The sequence below is a fragment of the Ovis aries genome, chromosome 8 (assembly GCF_016772045.2).
Source record: "Ovis aries strain OAR_USU_Benz2616 breed Rambouillet chromosome 8, ARS-UI_Ramb_v3.0, whole genome shotgun sequence".
Classification (NCBI taxonomy): domain Eukaryota; kingdom Metazoa; phylum Chordata; class Mammalia; order Artiodactyla; family Bovidae; genus Ovis; species Ovis aries.
The window spans coordinates 59,255,606-59,278,477 of NC_056061.1; positions in this window are offsets into that span (position 1 = coordinate 59,255,606).

Consider the following 22,872-nt stretch of genomic DNA (forward strand, 5'->3'; position numbering starts at 1 on the left):
AATGCCAATTCTTAGCATTGCTATATGGAGAACTCTTGTGGCCCTGCCCAATGCTTCTGATCCTATCCACACTAAGCTCTTTACTTTCTTTACTTGTAGATGCCCAGTGATCTCCATCATCCAGACTCAGTCTTTAAAGCAGGGATTTTTGAACTGAGGTTTCTGAAGTTTTATAAATTCCTTGGACTTGTATATGTCTCTGTTTGTATGTGCACTTTTTAAAGGAGTTTCGATGGATTTCACTAGATTTTTAAAGGGTACTCATGATTGAAGATGTTAAATCTTCATCTTAGTTGATTTGTGGCTTTATCAGCTAAGATGTGAGACATGAGGACATTTTGGACCAAGGCCATTCTCGCAGTCTTAGAAGATCCTGGCCAAAGGCCAGCAATTGAAGTTAGATCTTCTAATTCATGAGCCCCAAGACTGTAACTTGTTATCAAAAACTGCAAGGAGACAATCATCTGAGACAGTGGTTTTCAGAATGTGTATCACAGTAGCTAGGATTCCATGGGATGCCTCAGAATTTTGGGTAGGAGGTGATCAAGAGATCGAGCTCTGTATCTAGCTGCAAATCCGCTAATTCCTGTGTTATGTGCTTTATATGTTGCAGTTAGGATTCAATCCTACTTTAAAATTTTTTATGAGAAAAATAAGGTACGAGGCTTTCTTTTGAAGTTTGAAAGTTACTACTTGAGGATGTCACATCTCCTTTTTTATCACTGATTCTCAGGATCTGGTGTTTGGGACAAGATAACTTCAACAGGATGTGATGTACCCAGACACTGGGTGCAATTACTAAATACCACTACCCATATATATATACCATTTCCATTGGCATTAGTAAATAAATTTTACTAACTGTCATGCTAACCGCAGTCATTTGGAGGAGACTGCCTGGGAGACATTCTTGAAGAGGATTCTGAGCCAGGCTGGGTCAGGAGGAAACAAGACTTTTAATCATTAATGATGTCCCACGGAAGGTATTGAGCCATGGTCTCAAGGAAGGTATTGAGCATCTGAGACTCCTCTCCTAGATTATATGGGAGGGGGAATAGCTAGCCTATACGTGTCTCACACAAAATGTAATTTCCAAATGTTTATTTTGTCCCCATGGAAATACAGACTTCAACTCTTAACCATTTTTATTGATTTGATAACCTCTAAACTCTAGAGATTTCACCCCTCCCATCTCTTCCTTTGCTGCTTTGTCAGACTTGACTTTGGACCAACAGTGGCCAACTCTATCGGTAAACATTAAGAAATAACTTGAAGGGAGAAACACCCTGACTTCCAGTTCTGAACACACAGGAGGAGAATTAGCTCATAAAAGGGGAACAATAGTCTAAATTACCACATTAGTTATTAATTCTTCCTCAGTCTTCTAGTGTGACAAGCACTAGGGAAACCACTCCTGACTTCCTCTGGCTGTTGGATGATTTCACTGCATAGTCATCTTTTCTTTCCATAACTCTTTATCTCAGTTTATAAATGGTATGTGTGGCGTGTTTGTGTGTGCATGCACTTATGTGATTAAATTCTCTCTCCCACTAGACCATGAGTTCCAGAAAAGTCTATTTTTGCTCATCACATTATTCTCAAGTTGTTGCTTATAAAACTTCTGTCACATTTATTCTACCCTAAGATGTGTTACTGTTACTACTTGCCAAAATTGAATCTTACAAAGTGAAAGGACAGACCATAGAAGGGGAGAAGATGACAAAAGAGACAGGAAAATGAAAGTAGTTGCTTCATCTGAGAACCTTAGCCACCACCTCAAGCATGACTTTTGGATCAAAAAGGATTTCTACGGATGCAGCTGAGAGAGCCCAGGCCATTCCATTTTAAAAACCAGCACTGAACAGCAGTTTTGTTGTCTCTCCTAGGAGAACTCCTACCTACAGCTCTGACCTTTGACTGGCACCAGTTGAGTGTTTATACCTTCAACTTTCCTGATAGCCTTTCTGTCTTCCTCTGAGCTGCAGAAATATTCTTCAGACTTTTCAAGTCTCCTCATCCCTTGGTCCAGTGTCATTCTGTTGGAGTTATGGAATGGAAGGTCTGAAGTCAGGCTGTGAAAGATGTAAGAAATACCAAGAGCACGGTATCCCAGATGCCAAAAGAAGATGTATTTTAAGAAGGAAAGAGTACTGCAAACATAACAATGCATGGACATTTTATTGAAAGATACCAAAATAACAACTAAAATTAAGTAAATAACATAAGGTCAGATGGTGATAAGGGCTACGAAGAGAATGAAACCAGTGTGGGGAAAAAGAATGATGGGAGAGAAGGATGGCGATATTTTAAATTATGCCATTGGGGAGGCTCTCTTTGAAGGGGTGGTGTCTGAACAGAGACCTCCATTATGTGAAGGAGTGAGAGAAGAGTATTCCACACTAAGGTAATAGCTGAGTAAAGACTCAACTGGTAACAGGAATGTCAAGAAGGCAAGTTGCCATGGTTCAAGTGGAAAGAATCCAGGAGAAAAAGGGGGGAGAGTTTTTCAGCGGCCAGATAGTAAACAATAATGAATTTTATTCCAAATGAGAACGAAGAGAAATTGACCATTGGGATGGTACAGGGAAGCAGGAAGCCTGATTAAGAGACTAGGATGGGAGTCCAGACATGGCATGACTATCATTCATCCCAGAAAGGGTTGAAGCAGGTCAAATCCAAGATATATTAGGAAGGCAGACCCAACAACATTTGCTAATGGATTGGGTGTAAAGCATGGGGGAAAGAGAGAAATCTAACATGATTCTTAGTTTGAAGACCTGCGTAAAATGTTATGCTACTGATTCAGTTGGAGAAGCTTCTTGTTCAGGGTGAAAGTGAAGTCACTCACTCGGGTCCAACTCTTTGCAATCCCATGGACTATAGCCTACCAGGCTTCTCAGTCCATGGGATTTTCCAGGCAAGAGTACCAGAGTGGGTTGTCTTTTCCTTCTCCAGGGGATCATCCTGACCCAGGGATCAAACCCTCTGAGCCACTAGGAAAGCCCTGTTCAGAGTGGAAATACCAAAAAAAAATTCTAAAAACAAGAATTCTAAAAAATTTGGACATGTTACATCAAATAGGCATTTAAGATGCCTGAAGAATATAAACTCAAGCCTACTGAAGGTATTGTAAACTATGACCCAGAAGGTTAGCTAGGAAGATAGTGTAAATAGAAGAAAAAAAAAAAAAAAGAAGAGGGCTGAGGCTTGGAACAGAAAGCAGGTCAACATCTAAAGGTCAGATGAAGGGAAAGCAGCTAGTAGAGGGGAAGGAGCAGTGAGGTTATAAATACCAAGAAAGTGGTGTCTCAGGTACTGAAAGAAAAAAGCTTCCGAAGCACAGAATCATTAACAGGGCCTAATGTGGCGAAAGCACAAGGAGTAAGTGGATGAGAGACAGTGCAGAGAACTGGCCATTGGGCTGGCAAGTTGGAAGCCAGTGGGTTCCGTTAACAAGAACAGTTTCTCTGGAAATAGAAACCCATTCTCTATTCCAGAGAATGGGGTGAAAATCCCTAGCATTGAAGTGGGTTCAAAATATTAAGGATATATTGAGTACACATGAGGCATTTGAGGGCTTTTATTAAAGAGCAAAGAAATGGGCTAGAATTGGGTGTGGGATCAAGGGAGGGTTTAGTTTGATTAAGTCAGACTTGAAGCCTGTGGAATAATCTAGCTTGAAAAGATAAAATAATGATGTAGGAGAGAAGAGATAACAGTTGCTGGAGAAGGGATGGGACCAGAGGACTTACAGGAGCACAGAGTTCATCAAAGTAACAGGAGGGCAGCTGACGTCCAAGCATGCGTAAAGGTTGGTCAGTTTGACGGTGGGAAGATGAGGTAATTCTCCTCTGAGTGCTTCTATTTTCTCAGTGAAATAGTAAGTGAAGTCACCAGCTGATAGTGAAGAATGGGAAGGTGGAGTTGACAGTTTGATGACAGAGGAGATGATATAAATTTGCCTTCTTGGAGAGGAGGAAAGCAAATACCTCAGGGAAATCCAGCAGGCCTCATTAAAATCATTTTCACTACTTCCTTTCACTGCTCATGGCCAATCCTGAACACAGATATACCACTTCTTTTAAAAACACGACTATTAAAGAAAATATACTGAATTATTTTTTAACACTGAGATGTGCTTTTTGTGACCTCAGGTTATTCACTTGTACCACGAGTACTGAGAACTTACTTCTTCCTACCTTACAAAAGGGTAGGCTGCTAATAAGAATAACAAATGTAAACTCCTTTGAAAGGAATATTGTATCCTACGGGTTAAAGAGATGGGACAAACCAAATACTCATCTGCAAGAAGAATATCCTTGCTCGTTTGAGTGGAACTGACTAGAGATACAAAGTGGACAAAATAAAGCAATCTCTCTGATACACCAATGTATTACATTTTTACGTTTCATATTTCTAGCTTCACACTTAGAAAAGTTTCTCTAATGAGTTATGCCACAACTTGATTCCCAGATGGTGACATTATTGTTAACAAGAAAATGTAACCTGAAACAACTTAAAGAACTCCAGAAAACCCAAATTAAACTCACGCACTATGTTTTGTTGGCCTTTGGGGGCTCTCCAAGAGTTGTAATGCAGCAGTAACATTATCAAATTTAGTTCAAATCAAAAATACATTTTATGGCATTGAAACATGTATAATATATGTGAAATGAATCACCAGTCCAGGTTCGATGATACAGGATGCTCGGGGCCGGTGCATTGGGATGACCCAGAGGGATGGTATGGGGAGAGAGATGGGACGGGGGTTCAGGATGGGGAACACATGTACACCCGTGGTGGATTCATGTTGATGTATGGCAAAACCAATACAATATTATAAAGTAATTAGCCTCCAATTAAAATAAATAAATTTATATTTTAAAAAATTTTACATCCCCCCCAAAAAAGAAATACACTTTAACACATAGAACCATTGAACAAAATACAGTGGGCAAGTCTTCCCTGATGGTCCAATGGTTAAGAATCCACCTGCCAAAGCAGGGGACACGGGTTAGTTCCTCGGTCCAGGAAGATTCCATATGCCACCAAGCCGATGCACCACAACTACTGAGCCCATGCTTTAGAGCCCATAAGTCACAACTGCTGAAGCTCGCAAGTCCTAAAGCCTGTGCTCCTGCAACAAAAGAAGCCACCGCAATGAGATGCCCACGCACCGCAACTAGAGAGGAGGCCCCTCTCACCGCAACTAGAAAAAACCTGTTCACAGCAATGAAGACCAGCGCAGCCTTTCCTCTCCCTCCCCAAAAAATACTGCGGGCAATGTGATTAATACCTTTTACATTCTTTAACTTGTATTTAGTTTTGAAGGGTTGAAATAAAGCAGTATCCATTATATCAGTGAAGACATATGAAAAAGTAGTCTTTAGAAGAACTCTGCTTGATTTATAGACATGATATTGTTTTGTTAGGAAATAAAAAACAAATTGAGGTAAGGACCAATTATGAAATAGTAGGTAAAACAAAAGGCTCATAAATGTGTTCTGAGTTATTTGTAAATGTTTTGTTTTTTTGTCTGATCCCTCTGTAACTTAGCAGTATTGTATGAGGAAATGGCCGAAATTCCTAGAAGCTATTTCACAGTCACATAGCCTGAAGTTAGTAAATTCTACAGTCCCCTTGGCAAACTCTCCATGTTCTCCCTTTGGAAATGTGATAAACTTGTTTATTCAATTTGTCAGTTTTCCGTTTCTGAGTTTCTTCATTGAATCTGTTATCTTCTTTATGTAACCAAGCTGTCCCAAGGACTGCGTGGCCACAGTTACAAACAGAAATTAAGGATATGAGTAATAACAAAGAAAAACAGTTTGGAAAAAATGGCGGCCAGAGGAACTAGAATGTTCAGCTGAGCTGGGAGGTGTTTGCTATGACTGAACTGTTCCTGAGAATCGCTGTGGGGATGGCGAAAGCAGCAAGGGAGAAAAGGCTTTTTTCTATATTAATTCTCTCTGAATTTGCTATTTATTTCCTTTGTTTTTACTTTGGTAGTAGAATGTCAAAGAACAATACGGTATATACATTTTATTTCTTATCTTAAAAGAACTTAAGTAAGGGACTTCCCTGGCAGTCCAGTGGTCAAGACTTTGCCTTCCAGTGCAGAGGGTACAGGTTTGATTCCTGGTCAGAGAGCTAAGATCCCACGTGCCTCACAGCCAAAAAACCAAAACATAAAACAAGAAATACTGTGACTTTAAAATGGTTCATGTTTCTTAAACATCTTTAAATAAAACACTTGAGGAAAATAAATTTTTTTTTCAAAAAAAACCCCAATAGTTTGTATAACACAAGGTTTTATTAATTGTAAATGAGATGGGGCAGTTATTTCAGCTTTAAATCATACTCCATAATACTAAATGTGTCTTCCAAGTTGACTTTAAGACATGAAGTGTGTCTTCTCCATCTCTGTGAAAAGATAAGAGTTTTTCCTCTGCACAGAGTGTCACACACTCAGGTGCTGGGATATGAAGGTTTGAGACAGGACTGGCTGGAAAGCCCTTCAGATCCCGTTCTCTTGGTCTCCTGAGAGATAACGACCTTGTGAACAGCAGCTAGCACAGACAAGAGGAGTCCAGGGAAGCCAGACTCTCTTTACTCCGCTTACATTGGGAGGGACCATGAGTGGACTGGCTGTGGTAGTGGTGACTATCAGTCATTGTAGAATTTTTCTTCAGTAAGCAATGAGGATATCACTAGAAAGACCAAAACCGCTGTGTTTCAGTGACTGTCATAGAAACGGGACTTCTAAGCTCTCCTGTTCTCTCACTAGGACAACAATATGTAGACAAGCCCATTGTTTAGTTGCTAAGTCATATTCAACTCTTTTGTGACCCTGTGGATTGTAACCTACCAGGCTCCTCTGTCCATGGTATTTCTCAGGCAAGAATACTGGAGTGGGTTGCCATTTCTTCCTCCAGGATATTGTCCAGATACGCCCATAGAACTGTAGAAAACTCCTAGGGAGTATCCTGGAGTTACCACTGGAAGAGGAACCCAAGGAAAGAGGGGTAGCCTTGATGCTCACAGTCATTTAATTTAAATGCTATATGCTTCAAGGTGAGATAAGATATGTCAGTTGCATTTGTTACTTTAGAAAAACGGAAAACTAATTCTTTCATTAAAGAATCAGTAACTGTTTAGTAAATAAATCCTGTCTAAATTTTGTAGTACATCAGAAAAGAGTGATAAGTAACCCAACCTCTGAATGATGGTATTAAACAGGTTTCCCTCTTTCCTCTGAAGGAAAAGCGTAATTCTTCCTACATTATGATCACTCTGGCCTTTTGAATTGAATGAAATAGTGCTGAGCTTTTAAAGAAATTGTTGAAATATGTTGAATTATTCCTAATTAATCTTCTTCATTTTTAAAATAATCAGTCATCTCCTTTGATGAAGATCTTATTGGATAAACCTTGTAATTCTCTAAGATAATACTTTTTTTGGTGTTAAAGTTAATCTGTACATTTAAATATATATACAATCCTAGAGCTCAAAATAGATTCATTAAATGTGTATATTTTCAAAATAGATTCATTCAATGTATATATTTTAAAATAAATGCATTAAATGTATATAGTTTCTCAATTATAAAATTCAGATACATAAATTAGAAAAAAAATCTTTGGATTATTTCCAAAGGATAATAATTAATGTGAAGTTCAGCATTTTAGGAAGCATTTTCACATACATGATCTCATTTGTTATTCATTACAACCTCATGAGTTGAGCATTTCCCTATTTGATAAATAAATTAACAGACTCCAAGAAGATAATTAACTTCAACATCAGTAAGAGGCTAAGATGTGAGTCCTCTGCATCCAAATTCTCTGTCTTTCCCACTATAATGTATGGTCTGACATAACATAATACTGTCATAACTGACGGCAGCCTGTGTGTGCTATTTCCTCTAAGTTTACAGATGACTTAGTTTTCACAATGATGGTCCTGTTTTGCTTGTATTTTTAATAGAGAAGGAAACTCTTTTCAATCAGTTATTTAAAAAAATTATAAGTTGTTTGCAACTCAATCAGAGGAATCAAGATCCACAAAGAGTTTGAAACTTATATTTGTTTTTTCAGTTGATAATCGTAACTGTTCACTTTATTTATTACATTTCTCTTTGGCCTCTTTGACAGTGATGTTCTTAAGATGAGAAACTGTCTTCTTCCTCATTTTATTTCCAGATCCTACCATAATACAGAGACATAGGCAGCACTTAAAAATGTCAAATGGCAGACGCATGGGTGTATGGATGAATAGGTAGAAAAAAGGATAGAAAGGAAAACGGAGAGGTATATACGTATATGGATATAAGGATGGAAGGTTGGCTGGGTAAATATTGCAATTTTTCAGTTACAATGAGATGTGCAATGGCCTAGTGAAGTTCCTGTCAGTGAGCATCAGAATGAGCACATTCCTATTTCCCCTCAACCCTCCTTGTGTCTATTTAGCAAAATTTATACAGAAGCTTGGTAGGGAGTATTAGGGAAATCCTTCCCTATATCTCTAAGCTTTGCCAGGCTCAGAACCAAGCTGAAAAGAATGAGAAAAGGAAAGGTTCAAACCAAAACCATTCAATGAATACCAGTCCCAGGCACGGTCACAAAGAGATAATGCAGTCCTGAACTTCCAAGCAAATGTCTAGGTCAGCAATAAAAAACTTTTGTGTTGAGTTTTCAAACCTGATATTTAACTGTTTTCATTATTACTTCTAGTTTCTATTAATTGCCCTATGATATGCTTAATATTTTATAGATTCTTATTTATTCCTCATTTCTACTCATTAGGTTCGATATTATTAGCACTATTTTACAGATGAATAAACTGGAAGCTTGTGGAGATAATATTACATGTGCCAGACCAACAATGGCAAGTAATACAGTCTCACTGTGAAAACAACTCCAAAGTTCATGTTATTTCCACTACACCATATCATTTGGCCTCTTCCTTTTCATGGATGTTTAGCACATTTAAACACATGCAAGAAGCTGCTAGAAATTAAGAGCCACAGTAAACAAATTAAGTTCCTGTCAATAGGGAGCATATGATCCAACATGGGAGAGAAGGAGCATACACACAGGATGGTTCAAAGCAGACAATGAAGTAAGCCAACCAAAAGCAGAATGCATCACTTCAGAAATGACCCCTGGTTAGTGTGGCCAGAGAAGAGCTCCTGAAAGGGACAGTATCTATACTCGTGCTCAAAGAAATGGATTTTCTAGAAAGAAAATAGGGGCATTCCAGTCAGCAAAAAAAAAAAAAAAAAAACCCAATGAAGAAAATCAGGGTAGAACAAAGCATATTAGATCATCCCAAGTAGCCCAGTTTGGATAAAGTACATAGTGTGTATTTTGAACTAGTTGTCTTTCTCTCTATAGAACATTTTTTTGTTGGTGGTGGTGGTTCAGACTTAGAAGTTCTGTCCCCATCTCTGAAATTTGTGGACATGTATGTTGTTGTCACAATGTATGAAAGATTCTCCTGGCATTTAGTGAATGGGCTCAATGAGGCTAAATGTTCCGTAATTCTTGGAACACTGTGACGCAACAGAAAATGTCCTTCCCCAAAGGCCAATGTTGTTTGCAATGAGAAATATGGGAAAGAGTAACAGAAGGAAAGGTTGAAGTGAGATGTTTCTGGATCACAGTAAGCTTTGCATACAAGGCTACAGAGTTCAGTATGATAGACAAGTATGAACCAATGAACTCCTTAAGCAGGAAGTAACAACATCAGTGCTTTTGGAAGATTAATATAGGAAGGACTCAAAGGATAAACTGGAAGTGGAGGAGACTGGTGAGAATGTTATAAACTGGCAGGTGCCTGCCAATGCTTCATGAAGCACTAGAGGCTTGGGGCTTCTCAAATCCCCAAGAGATTATAGCAGATTAGAAAGAACGCCCTTCTTTTGACACCTTTATGCAAATTACAGAAAAGCTCCCCTTCCTCTAGGATGGGCTTCCCTTGTTGCTCAGCTGGTAAAGAATCCGTCTGTAATGTGGATAAACCTGGGTTTGATCCCTGGGTTAGGAAGATCCCCTGGAGAAGGGAAAGGCTACCCACTCCAGTATTCTGGCCTGGAGAGTACCATGGACTGTATAGTCCATGGGGTTGCAAAGAGTCGGACACGACCGAGTGACTTTCACTTTCACTTTCCTCTAGGTGGGCACAGACCTGTGCCAGGGTGTATGACCTGAATTTTAGCCCCTTTACCCCTTGAGAGAGTCACCTTTTTCAGTGGGGCTGACGGCACAAGAAGGGATGGAAAGGCAGGGTCAAATTCCAGAAGGTCGTAAAAGATGTAGAATAGAAATGGGTAACTGATTGCAGTCAAGGGTAAAAGAGAAAGAGAGCTGATTCTGCTTCATGAAGCCTGGAGAACTTTACAATGGAGATGCCACTATTACCAAGAAGTAGGTCAGAAAATGTTTGGAAGGTGAGATTATCAATTTAGTTTCAGACATTTTGAGATGACAGTGCCTTCTGAACAACAACAAAGAAATGTCTTAAGGCCACTGATTACAACAGAGCAAGAAGATTGGGACTGAAGAGGACCACGGTAGAGTGACCAACTGCTGTAACAAATGAGCAAACAAATTTTAGTGACTCAAACATTATTTTGGTTATTGTTGAACATAAAGCAGTCCAAGGCCAACATCCCTGGGCTGGAAATGGCTTTCTTTCACATGGTAAGTTGGGGACCTAGGTGCTTTCCATCTTTGGGTTTGCTTTTGTCCTGGGAACCTTTAGTATCATCTGCATCCATCCAGTAAAGGGTAAAGGAGAGAGTAGAGAAGGCATACCCACCTCCTCGTAAGAATCTTGGCCTGGAAGTGACACACATATTACTTCCACTCACATTCTGTTTAGACTTGCATGACCACATCTAACTGTAAGGGAGGCTGAGAAGTGTAATCTACCGTGTGTTCAGGAAAAGAGGACTCTGATATTGAGACAGCCCGCAGTCTCTGCCCCAGGGGAGGCCTAGCTCGTCTCTCTTTAGGTAGAAGTTCTGTGAAGGCAGAGACTGTTGGTCTTCTCCACTCTGTCTCCATCATCTTGTACATTGTCTGAAAACCTAACAAGTGTGCAACACTTGACAAATGAAGTTACAGCTGAAGCTATGGGTGTGCAAAACAACTTCAAAAAGAGAAACTGTGTAAAAGAAAGAAGAGAGATAAGAGGACTTTTTTAAGATTTATTTATTTTTGCCTGTGGCAGGTCTTCGTGGCTGCAAACAGGCTTTCTCTAGGTGTGGCAAGCAAGGCCTCCTCTGTTGTCGTAAGTGGGCTTCTCATTGTGGTGGATCCTCTTGTTGCAGAGCACAGGCTGTAAGGCACATGGGCTTCAGTAGTTGTGGCCCAGGGGCTCAGTAGTTGCCACTTGCAGGCTCTAGAACGCTGGCTCAATAATTGTGGCTTAGTTGCCATATGGCTTATGGGATCTTCACAGAGCAGGGATCAAACCTGCGTCCCCCTGCACTGGCAGGCGGATTCTTAACCACTGGACCACTAGGGATGCCCAAGAGGATACTTGCACAGCAAAAATTATTTTGTATTATTGTTGGTACCATTTGCGGAGGACCTGTTATATACCTAACCTTCACAACAACCTTACCAGGTTGTAGATTTTATTCATCACATTTTAAATATGAGGGAACCTGTACCTCAATGATGTCCACCACCAGAAAAGTTCAGAGCCAGCATCTAGACCCTGGGTCTTCTGATTGCTCATCTCAAAATCTTTCTAGAACACCAAGCTCCATTTAGCGGGCAAAAGGCTAAGCAACCTTGACTATTGCATTGTACCCTAGAAGGAGAAAGAGGCCTTGGAAACTCATGGAGCTGTTGCAAAGGTAAGTCAGGTGACTTGGCAGATTTCGCGTTCTTGGGTTACGTTGGGACGCTTGCAGAGCTGCCTGGGAAATCATGAGCCACTCCATATATAACCAGTATTGGATGTCGTGCTTTGTTGCTTCATTCAGCAAGCCTTCCCCAGAGAACTCCCAGCTGTTGTGCCGACCTTAGCTTGGCCGCTACGTTGCAGTAACTTTGGCTTTCCTGTTTCTGAGACGTTTACCACGTGGTGACCTATTAATTGTCTGCCTTCTTCAGCAGCCACCTCTGCTGATGTCACATAAATGCCACCTGCCCTCAACAATGAGGAAAACAAGTGCCTCGTCAACTAAGGTTTAGCCCAGGCTTCTCAGTTTCACTGAGAACTCAAGGAACTTTCCTATTGATTTTTTTCTCTGAGAAGTTCCTTGAACCTCTCCACTTTCCTCCTCTTCACCACTACAGCTATCAGTTCTCCCCTGAATTACTTAACAGGTTTCTTTCTGGTCTTCCCTTATCCATTCTTTTCTCTCCCTCCAACTTACCCAGGCTGCCCTTGATGGTATAGAAGCCACCTGAAACGTGGGAGACCTGGGTTTGATCCCTCGGTTGGGAAAATCCCCTGGAGGAGAGAACAGCTACCCATTCCAGTATTCTGGCCTGGAAAATTCCATGGACTGTAGAGTCCATGGGGTCGCAAAGGGTCGAACCTGATTGAATGACTTTCACATAGCCAATTTATCCTCCACAGTTCAGCAAGAGGAATTTTCTTTTTTTATGTTCATATAGTCTTGTCATCTCTTTGCTTAAAATACTCTAAGAACTTGCTCTGACCTTAATATAAAGATCAAAAGAGGTTTTCAACCTTACAAGAGCCAGACCCACCAACCTCATGGGACACTTGCTTTCTCAACTTCTGCCTCCTGGGCACACCGGCCTTTTTTGGGGTTCTCACACATGCTGGGCTTTCTTCCCATCCTAGGACAATCACATATGCTGGCCCTCCTCACTCCTACCTAACTGTCTCCTATTCATTCTTTCCATCACAGTTCAATAATTGCCTCCTCACAAGTTTTGCCCTTAATACTTAGCTAAATCAGGTCTCTCAGGGTGGCCAATGTTTTTCTTTCATAACACTAATCACAGTCTATGAGTATGCCTGTGTGTGCACATGTGTGCGATTATGGGGTTAATGTCTATTTCTTCTATTACTGTATCACAAATACTAGCACAATGCCACTTGGCACTTAACAGGTATTTGTTGAATGAGGAAATGAATGATTTTGCCATTTTAAAAAACAGAATGTGTTCTCTGGGAGAACAATCTACACCACGCAGAACCCTTGGGAAAGGACTTTCAGATTTGAATCATTTTGTAATACTGTCTCTTGTTTGGCATTCAGGGAGGAATTTTATTTTAAATAAAAATATTCTGTGGTTGATAAGTCAAAAAATTAGTATGAGTCACAGCAGGAACAAGAAAAATTAAATTTCGTAGTATTGGTGACATTCTGTTCTGAATATAAAATTGTACTATTTATATAATATTTATTAGCAAAAAGGTGATCCTTTAATGCGCTCTTCTGCTCATCTAGATTTACATTATTTAAAAGTCTTTGTTCATCAAGTTTTATTTTTCCTTTAAGAATTTCAATCCTAAGGTTTAGTAAATGAAGTATATATACAGTTCATGAACATATTTTAAGACTTTTGGGAAATACTCTAAACAAAAGCTATTTTGAGGATTAGGAAATAGCTTGTCTGAATATTGCCAAGTGAATCTGGAGTAACCTTTCTGTGGGATGCAATGAAAAAAGCAAGGCAAGAACTTCAACATTCTCAGTTCAAGGTTACAAGAAAATGTGAACAAAAAGTGTTTCTCATCCTGTTAACACTCGGACACACAGAACATAAAAACAGTGTCTTCTTTCACTTACGAAAATTTTTAAACACACAGGGAAACTTTGACCTTTTGCCTTTTAGCTTCTCTGTGAGGGTCTCACATTGATTTTGACTTCTTTTTCTCCTTCCCAACTTCATACTGTGTATTTAATGACCCTTGTCTACCTGGCCATCCCACTGTATACATACAAAGTGAGTTGGCACTAGGAGAGGAAGAGAGGGCAGCCAGATGCTGTGTGTATAATGGTAACAACATTGTAATATCAGAGCTTCCCTCTCGGCTGCCAGCTGAAGGAGGAAGGAAAATGTTTCATTCATAACACATTAAATATAAATGCCCTTTCTAAAAATGGGCAAAGATAGATGAGTGTTGGCAGAGTCAGGCCAAACAGTTACTCAGGGCAACAGCAAATTCTTACACAGGAGTGAATACAGCTCTTAAGAACTAGGAAGCTTATTTTGAAGGGTCTGTGTCTTAAATCAAATGTTTTGCTCTATCATTAAGAACTTCAGAGCCCCAAGGACTATGTTGTTTATATGAAAACTGCTAACTATTGTAAGGGTGTTATACATAAAATAAGTGTATTATATAAGTAAAATAAATATTTAAAATAAAATTAAACTGTTTTTAGGGAGTGATGGCATTCAGAAATAACACTTTACAAGCCCAACCAGAGAGAGATCCAAAGGGAATTTCAGGTTGAACTCAACAAAGTGGGGCCAGCGCCCCTACTGGCGAAGTGAGGCACTGCACACTCCAATGCTCACCTATGTGAAGTACACTTGTCCAGTAAAGGGAGATGAAGTGAAGTCGAAGTCGCTCAGTCGTGTCTCTTTGCGACCCCATGGACTATAGAGTCCATGGAATTCTTCAGCCCAGAATATTAGAGTGGGCAGCCGTTCCCTTCTCCAGAGGATCTTCCTGACCCAGGAGTCAAACCGGGGTCTCCTGCATTGCAGGCGGATTCTTTACACCAACTGATGTATCAGGGAAGCCCCACACTTGCCAGGAACCAGGCACTAGAATCAGGGTATTTTTCAGAAAAATGGGGCGAGTATGGTGCAGTGGATCAGGGCAGCTGCAGAGAGAACTGACAGTGAAGGCAAAAACCAAAACAATGTTTCTAAAAATGTTTCAACTGGGCAAAAAGGAATTCTCTTGTGAAAACAAAGACTCACAGCCAGACTCAGAGCTGAAAAGCCCATCCAGCTCTTTGTTCGAGGTGTCTCCACTTGGGCAAACTTTCTCCTATAAGAACACACCTCAATTTTTTAAAAAGAACCTTGCTGCTGCTAAGTCGTTTCAGTCGTGTCTGACTCTGTGAAACCCCATAGACAGTGGCCAACCAGGCTTCTCTGTCCATGGGATTTTCCAGGCAAGAGTACTGGAGTGAGGTGCCATTGCCTTCTCCAGAACCTTAGACAGCATATAATCCACCTCACTCATGTTATAGGTAAAATATATTAGAACCTAGAACCAGACATAGGGAAAATACATTTATTCATTATGCTATGAAATATAGAAATAAATATATTTATGCCATGCACTACTAATTTTGTAAATTGAAAAATAATATGCTAAAGTTAGAGACTGAAAGAAAGCCGAGTAAGTAACTTTTTTTTTCCTTAGGAAATCTAATGAGGTTCTACTTAAAATTCACAAAGAAGGGATACTGAATACAGCAAGAGAGGTCAGCTATGATAGGACAAAGCTAATTAAAAACCAATTATATTCTCAAATTAGCCAAGAAACTATAGCAACTCCTACTTCAGAAGCAGGGTCTCTTTCTTAAATTTAGCTTCTTTGGGAGTAGAAATAGTCTGCTGCTGCTGCTGCTGCTAAGTCGCTTCAGTCGTGTCCGACTCTGTGCGACCCCATAGACAGCAGCCCACCAGGCTCCCCCGTCCCTGGGATTCTCCAGGCAAGAACAATGGAGTGGGTTGCCATTTCCTTATCCAATGCATGAAAGTGAAAAGTGAAAATGAAGTCGCTCAGTCGTGTCCAACCCTCAGGGACCCCATGGACTGCAGCCTTCCAGGCTCCTCCATCCATGGGATTTTCCAGGCAAGAGTACTGGAGTGGGGTGCCATTGCCTTCTCCGAGAAATAGTCTAACACAGTAGAAATAGTAGAAATAGTCTAATAGTCATCTTCAGGGATGAAAAAAAAACAAACCATAGGCTCCTGAGACAGCCACACACAGCTACATGAGTGGCAAAATCAGGACTCAGGCCATTTTTAAGGTCTGAGAAAACCAGCTCTTCATTTAAGATACAATCTTTGTTCTATATGTTTACCACTCAAATCCCCTTGTTCTAGTATGTTTTCTTCTATGACAATGGCCATAATAGCCTCTAATTTTTCATATTTGTGTAGTACTTTGTATATATGTTTCTACTTTTAAGCATTTCTTAGCATTTTGTTGGTTGAATCATTAATTTTCTATTTTATTTATATATTTTTGGCTGTGCTGGGTCTTATTTAATGTTCAGACTTTTCCCTAGTTGCAGCAAGCAGAGGCTACATTCTAGCTGCAATAAAGGGCTTCTTGTTGCAGTGGTTTCTCTTGTTACAGAGCACAGGCTCTAGGGCTTGTGAGCTTCAGTAGTTGCGGCATGTGGGCTCAGTTGCTGCAGTTCCTGGGTTCTAGAACACAGGCTCAACAGTTGTGGACCATGGATGGAAGCAACCTAGATGTCCATCAGCAGACAAATGGATAAGAAAGCTGTGGTACCTATACACTATGAAATATTACTTAGTTATTAAAAAGAATGAGCTTGAATCAGTTCTAATGAGGTGGATGAAAACTGGAGCCTATTATACAGATTGAAAAGTCAGAAAGAAAAACACCAATACAGTATATTAATGCATGTATATGGAATTTAGAAAGATGGTAACAATGACCCTATATGCAAGACAGCAAAAAAAGACACAGATGTAAAAAACAGACTTTTGAACTCTGTGGGAGAAGGTATGAGTGGGATAATTAGAACAGCATTGAAACATGTATATTACCATAAGTGAAATAGATGACCAGTCCCAGTCCAATGCATGAAACAGCGCACTCAAAGCTGGGGCACGGGGACAACCCAGAGGGATGGGATGGGGAGGGAGGTGGGAGGAGGTTCGGGATGGGGGACACATGTACAGCCATGGCTGATTCATGTCAATGTATGGCAAAAATCACCACAATATTATACGGTAATTAGCGTCCAATTAAAATAAACTAATTAATTGTTTAAAAGAAATAGTTGTGGACTATGGGCTTATTTGCTCCTTGGCATGTGGAATCCTCCTGGAGCAGGGATCAGACCCTGGTCTCCTCAGTTGCCAAGCGGATTCTTCACCACTGAGCCATCAGGGAAGCCCCTGAATCATTATTTTTTTAATACTAAATCTATAAGTAAATTAAAGACTGTACTGGTTAGGATGAAACTAAACTGCTATTACAAATACAAAATTTTTAGTGAACCAAAGGCAGTTGAAGTGTATTTCCCACTTACGCAACAGTTCAGGACTGGTATCCATGCTGGTAGGCCTCTCTCTTCAACCTATTGTGTGGCTCTTCTATCCTCTATGGATACAACAGCACCTCTAGCTAGCTGGCAGACGTGGAAGGAGAGCCAAAAGGATCTAAACACACATTGCTGAAAAGTCCCAGCCCAGCTTGAACAAGTCACTTCCACTCCAAACCGAGGGAGAAAGAAAACTGAATTCTGGGCGCTTGCCTGGCTATTGTCTTCCCACTAAAGAAGAGACGAGACTGATCATTGGTAGACAGCCGACAATCTCTGCCATAGTCATCCTCTCAAATCCATCGCTTCAGGCTTTAGTCTTAAGTAATGTGGGGAAAGAAATAAAACATACAGCTGCATTTTATTCCTCAGGTTTCTTCCATTTGTCCATGATTCATTGAGGGCCTGCTTCTGCTGCTACTGCTAAGCCACTTCAGTTGTGCGACCCCATAGACGGCAGCCCACCAGGCTCCACCGTCCCTGGGATTCTCCAGGCAAGAACACTGGAGTGGGTTGCCATTTCCTTCTCCAATGCATGAAAGTGAAAAATGAAAGTGAAGTCGCTGAGTCGTGTCCGACTCGTAGCAACCCCATGGACTGCAGCCTTCCAGGCTCCTCCATCCATGGGATTTTCCAGGCAAGAGTACTCTCTAACTTCTCAGAGTCTATATTAACAAAAAACACAAGGCTGTGAACAATTAAATATAAGCTGCACAAATAAGACTTTTTTTTTTTACATCAAAGGCATACTCAAAATCAAACTGAAATTAACTTTCAACATTACCCAAGCAGAAAACTTTTACTTATTTTTTCAAATGTATCAGTCAGTAAGTTAAAACCCATGTCCTGAATATAGACTTTGCTCAGGGCCCCTTCTTCATCCATGCTCTGAATATAAACAAATACAATATTTGTATCCTGAACATAAGAAGTTTCCTCGCTAGTTCAAGAACTAATAATAGAAGTATATGATTTCTTTCTCAGTTTGAAAGTCTGCAGTGCTGCTATTACACATCTAAGCTAAAGTTCCTTCCTTATTATATATAAACTATTTTTAAATTGGTTTTTACTTTTTGTTGGATGGATTTTATTCTTAAAGAGTTTCCCATCAAATATTTAAGGTATATGTGATTCATCCTTTGTCTCCTCTATCACCAGGTCTCACTGTAGACAAAGCAAGAAGTGCCACAGTCTTGGTCTAATTACAGCTTAGCCAAATGAGTACATACTGAGCAGCGTCAGCCCAAATCAACAGGCCACCCACCACGAGAGTGAAAAAGAAGACACTGATTTCTCCTGCAGAGAACTGGAAGAGCTTTCGATGGAAACAGGAGATTATTGTGTTCTGTCATTGGCAAGTGCAAATAGTGCCTAGCACAGTCACCCACAGGCCATAATATTTAACAAATATTTCTGAAAACATGATAGTAAAAAGAAAAATAGTGCTTAGACAGATGTATGGCACAGTATCTTCCTCCACACTCCCTCCCCATATTCCTGCAGAAGTAATTCTAGGAAGAACATTGTACAGGAAAGAAAAAAAAATATATATATATATATATATATATAGTTGCTTATGGGTAAGTAACTGGGATTTTTGAACTAAGTTTCAAAATAATTTTAAATTGTGAAGCTCTAAGTTTCAAAATATTAAAACATAAGATCTCTTTTCTATTCCAATCTAACAGTCTAGTTTTTCGCTTAGTAAAATTCCTGCTTAGTTTTTAAGTATTGGTTTAAATTTTGCCAACTGGAAGCAAATAAAAACTTGCGGATGTGCTATAGATAAATGATTCTCAAATGGGAGTTGGTGGGAGACTATCAGCATCTCAGCAAGATAATGGAGCTAGGAATGTGTGGCTTGGAAAGCTTCCCCAAACTGACTCTACAACTCCTCCACCCTCATCCTTACTCAGAACTACTGTTTGAGTTGTTACTTAATGACTTAAGATTGAACTGCTGTCATGGATGCTTAAGATTGAAAGAAATGGCTGGAAACCTTGTGAATAAAAACAGTGGCCCTTGGAATGCAATTGGTGCAGCCACTAGGAAAAATACTAAAAATAGAGGTTTCTCAAAATATTAAAAATAGAACTACCATATAATCCAGCAACTGAATTCCTGGGTAGGTCTACCTTGACTCACAAGAGAGTTATGATCTGAAAAAAAATCATGAATTGAAAATATCATAAGTATAAAATGTATTTTTTTCTACCTACCAAACATCATACTTTAAACATGTTCAGAACACTTAGGTGGGCCTACATTTGGGCAAAAATTACCTAACACACAGCCATAGTAGTCACATCCACACATGACTACTGGAGAAACCATAGTTTTGACTAGACAGACCTTTGTTGGTAAAGTAATGTCTCTACCTTCACCAGAGACATTTTTTAATGAAGTGTTAAATATCTCATGTGATTTAGTGAATACTGTACTGAAAGCTTTGACTGTGTGGATCACAACAAACGGTGGAAAGTTCTCAAAGAGAAGGGAATACCAGACCAACTGACCTGCCTCTTGAGAAATCTGTATTCAGGTCAAGAAGCAACAGTTAGAACTGGACATAGAACAACAGACTGGCTCCAAATTGGGAAAGGAGTACATCAAGGCTGTATATTGTCATCCTGCTTATTAAACTTTTATGCAGAGTACATACGTACAAAATGCCAGGCTGGATGAAACACAAGCTGTAATCAAGATTGCTGGGAGAAATATCAATAACTTCAGATATGCAGATGACACCACCTTTATGGCAGAAAATGAAGAACTAAAGAGCCTCTTGATGAAAGTGAAAGAGGAGAGTGAAAAAGTTGGCTTAAAAGCCAACATTCAGAAAACTAAGATCATGGCATTTGGTCCCATCACTTCATGGCAAATGGATGGGTAAACAATGGAAACGGTAAGAGACTATTTTCTTGGGCTACAAGATCACTGCAGATGGTGACTGCAGCCATGAAATTAAAAGGTGCTTGCTCCTTGGAAGAAAAGCTATGACCAACCCATAGAGCATATTAAAAAGCAGAGACATTACTTTACCAACCAAGGTCTGTCTAGTCAAAGCTATGGTTTTTCCAGTAGACATGTATTGAGAGTTGGACTATAAAGAAAGCTGAGCACAGAATTGATGCTTCTGAACTGTGGTGTTGGAGAAGACTCTTGAGAGTCCCTTGGAATGCAAGGACATCCAAGCTGTCAATCCTAAAGGAAATCAGTCCTGAATATTCATTGGAAGGACTGATGCTAAAGCTGAAACTCCAACACTTTGGCCACCTGATGTGAAGAACCAACTCATTGGAAAAGACCCTGATGCTAGGAAAGATTGAAGGTGGGAGGAGAAGGGGACGACAGAGGATGAGATGGTTGGATGGCATCACTGACTCTATGGACACGAGTTTGAGTAAGCTCTGGGAGTTGGTGATGGACAGGGAAGCCTGGTATGCTGCAGTACATAGGATCAGAAAGACTGAACAACTGAACTGAACTGTACTGAAAGTGGAAAACAGAATGGTCATATGTGTAAAGAATGGTTGTATGATTACCCTCATAATCTCATGACTGACTGGGATCTTTGGACACAGCCACGGCCCAGCATCAGTAAAATAGAGTTCCTCCTACTACATATGCCAAGCTGCATATCTTTTTAGAAAAGATCAGAATTTAAATGGGGATCACTTTCACACCATTGTAAAGTTGAAAAGTCTTAAGTCAAACCATTGTAACTCAGGGACCTTCTTATATCCAAAAGAAACCAAATCACTATCTTAAGGAGATATCTTCATCGTATGTTCACTGCAGCATTATTTACAATAGTCAAGGCATGAAAACTAAGTGTTCAGTGACACATGAGTGGATAAGGAAAATGGATATATATGTGTGTAAATGCATGTATATAATGTGTAGACATTTTCCCACTACTTCCCATTTCTCTACATATATATGCATGCATGCGTGTTTAGTCACTTCAGTCATGTCTGACTCTGCAACCCCACAGACTGTAGCCTGCCAAGTTCCTCTGTCCATGGGATTTCCTAGTCAAGAATACTGGAGTGGGTTGCCATTTTCTTCTCCAATATGTATATAAATGTTCAGATATTTTCCCACTATTCCCATTTTCCTACATATATATGCAATTCAGCCATTAAACAAAAAAGAAGTAAATCCTGCTCTTTAAGACAACATGGATGGAACTTGAGAGCATTAGGCTAAGTGAAATAAACCAGACAAAGAAAGACAAACAATAATCTCCCTTATATGTGGAATCTTAAAAATCTGAACGCATAGAAACAGAGAACAGATTGGTGGTTACTAGAGATGAATGGTGAAAGGTGAGGGAAATGGGTGAAGGTGGTCAAAAAGTACCAACTTTCACTTATGAGATAAGTAAGACCTAGGGATGTAATGTACAACCTGGTAACTGTACTTGACAATGCTCTTTCCAAGGCCAGGGGCAGCAGCCGGGAGGAGCAACCCCACACCCAAGGAGTGGTGGCTGCGTGGGCGCAGGAGGGCCTGGAGGAGCCATCCCACGTTGAAGGTCAGGAAGGGCAGCGGGAGGAGATACCCCTCATCTAAGGTAAGGAGCAGCAGCTGTCCTTTGCTGGACCAGCTGTGAAGAGATACCCCACGCCCAAGGTAACAGAAACCCAAGTAAGACAGTAGGTGTTGCAAGAGGGCATCAGAGGGCAGACACACTGAAACCATACTCACAGAAAACTAGTCATTCTAATCACACTAGGACCACAGCCTTGTCTAAGCCATGCCCACGGGGCAACCCAAGACGGGCAGGTAATAGTGGAGAGGTCTGACAGAATGTGGTCCACTGGAGAAGGGAATGGCAAACCACTTCAGTATTCTTGCCTTGAGAACCACATGAACAGTATGAAAAAGCAAAACAGTAGGATACTGAAAGAGGAACTCCCCAGGTCAGTAGGTGCCCAATATGCTGCTGGAGGTCACTGGAGAAATAACTCCAGAAAGAATGAAGGGATGGAGTCAAAGAAAAAACAATACCCAGTTGTGGATGTGACTGGTGATAGAAGCAAGGTCTGATGCTGTAAAGAGCAATATTGCATAGGGACCTGGAATGTCAGGTCCATCAATCAAGGCAAATTGAAAGTGGTCAAACAGGAGATGGCAAGAGTGAACGTCAATATTCTAGGAATCAGCAAACTAAAATGGACTGCAATGGGTGAATTTAACTCAGATAACCATTATATCTACTACTGCGGACAGGAATCCTTCAGAAGAAATGGAGTAGCCATCATGGTCAACAAAAGAGTCCAAAATGCAGTACTTGGATGCAATCTCAAAAACGACAGAATGAGCTCTATTCATTTCCAAGGCAAATCATTCAATATCACAGTAATCCAAGTCTATGCCCCAATCAGTAATGCTGAAGAAGCTGAAGTTGAACGGTTCTATGAAGACCTACAAGACCTTTTAGAACTAACACCCAAAAGAGATGTCCTTTTCATTATAGGGGACTTGAATGCAAAAGTAGGAAGTCAAGAAACACCTGGAGTAACAGGAAAATTTGGCCTTGGAATGCAAAATGAAGCAGGGCAAAGACTAATAGAGTTTTGCCAAGAAAATGAACTGGT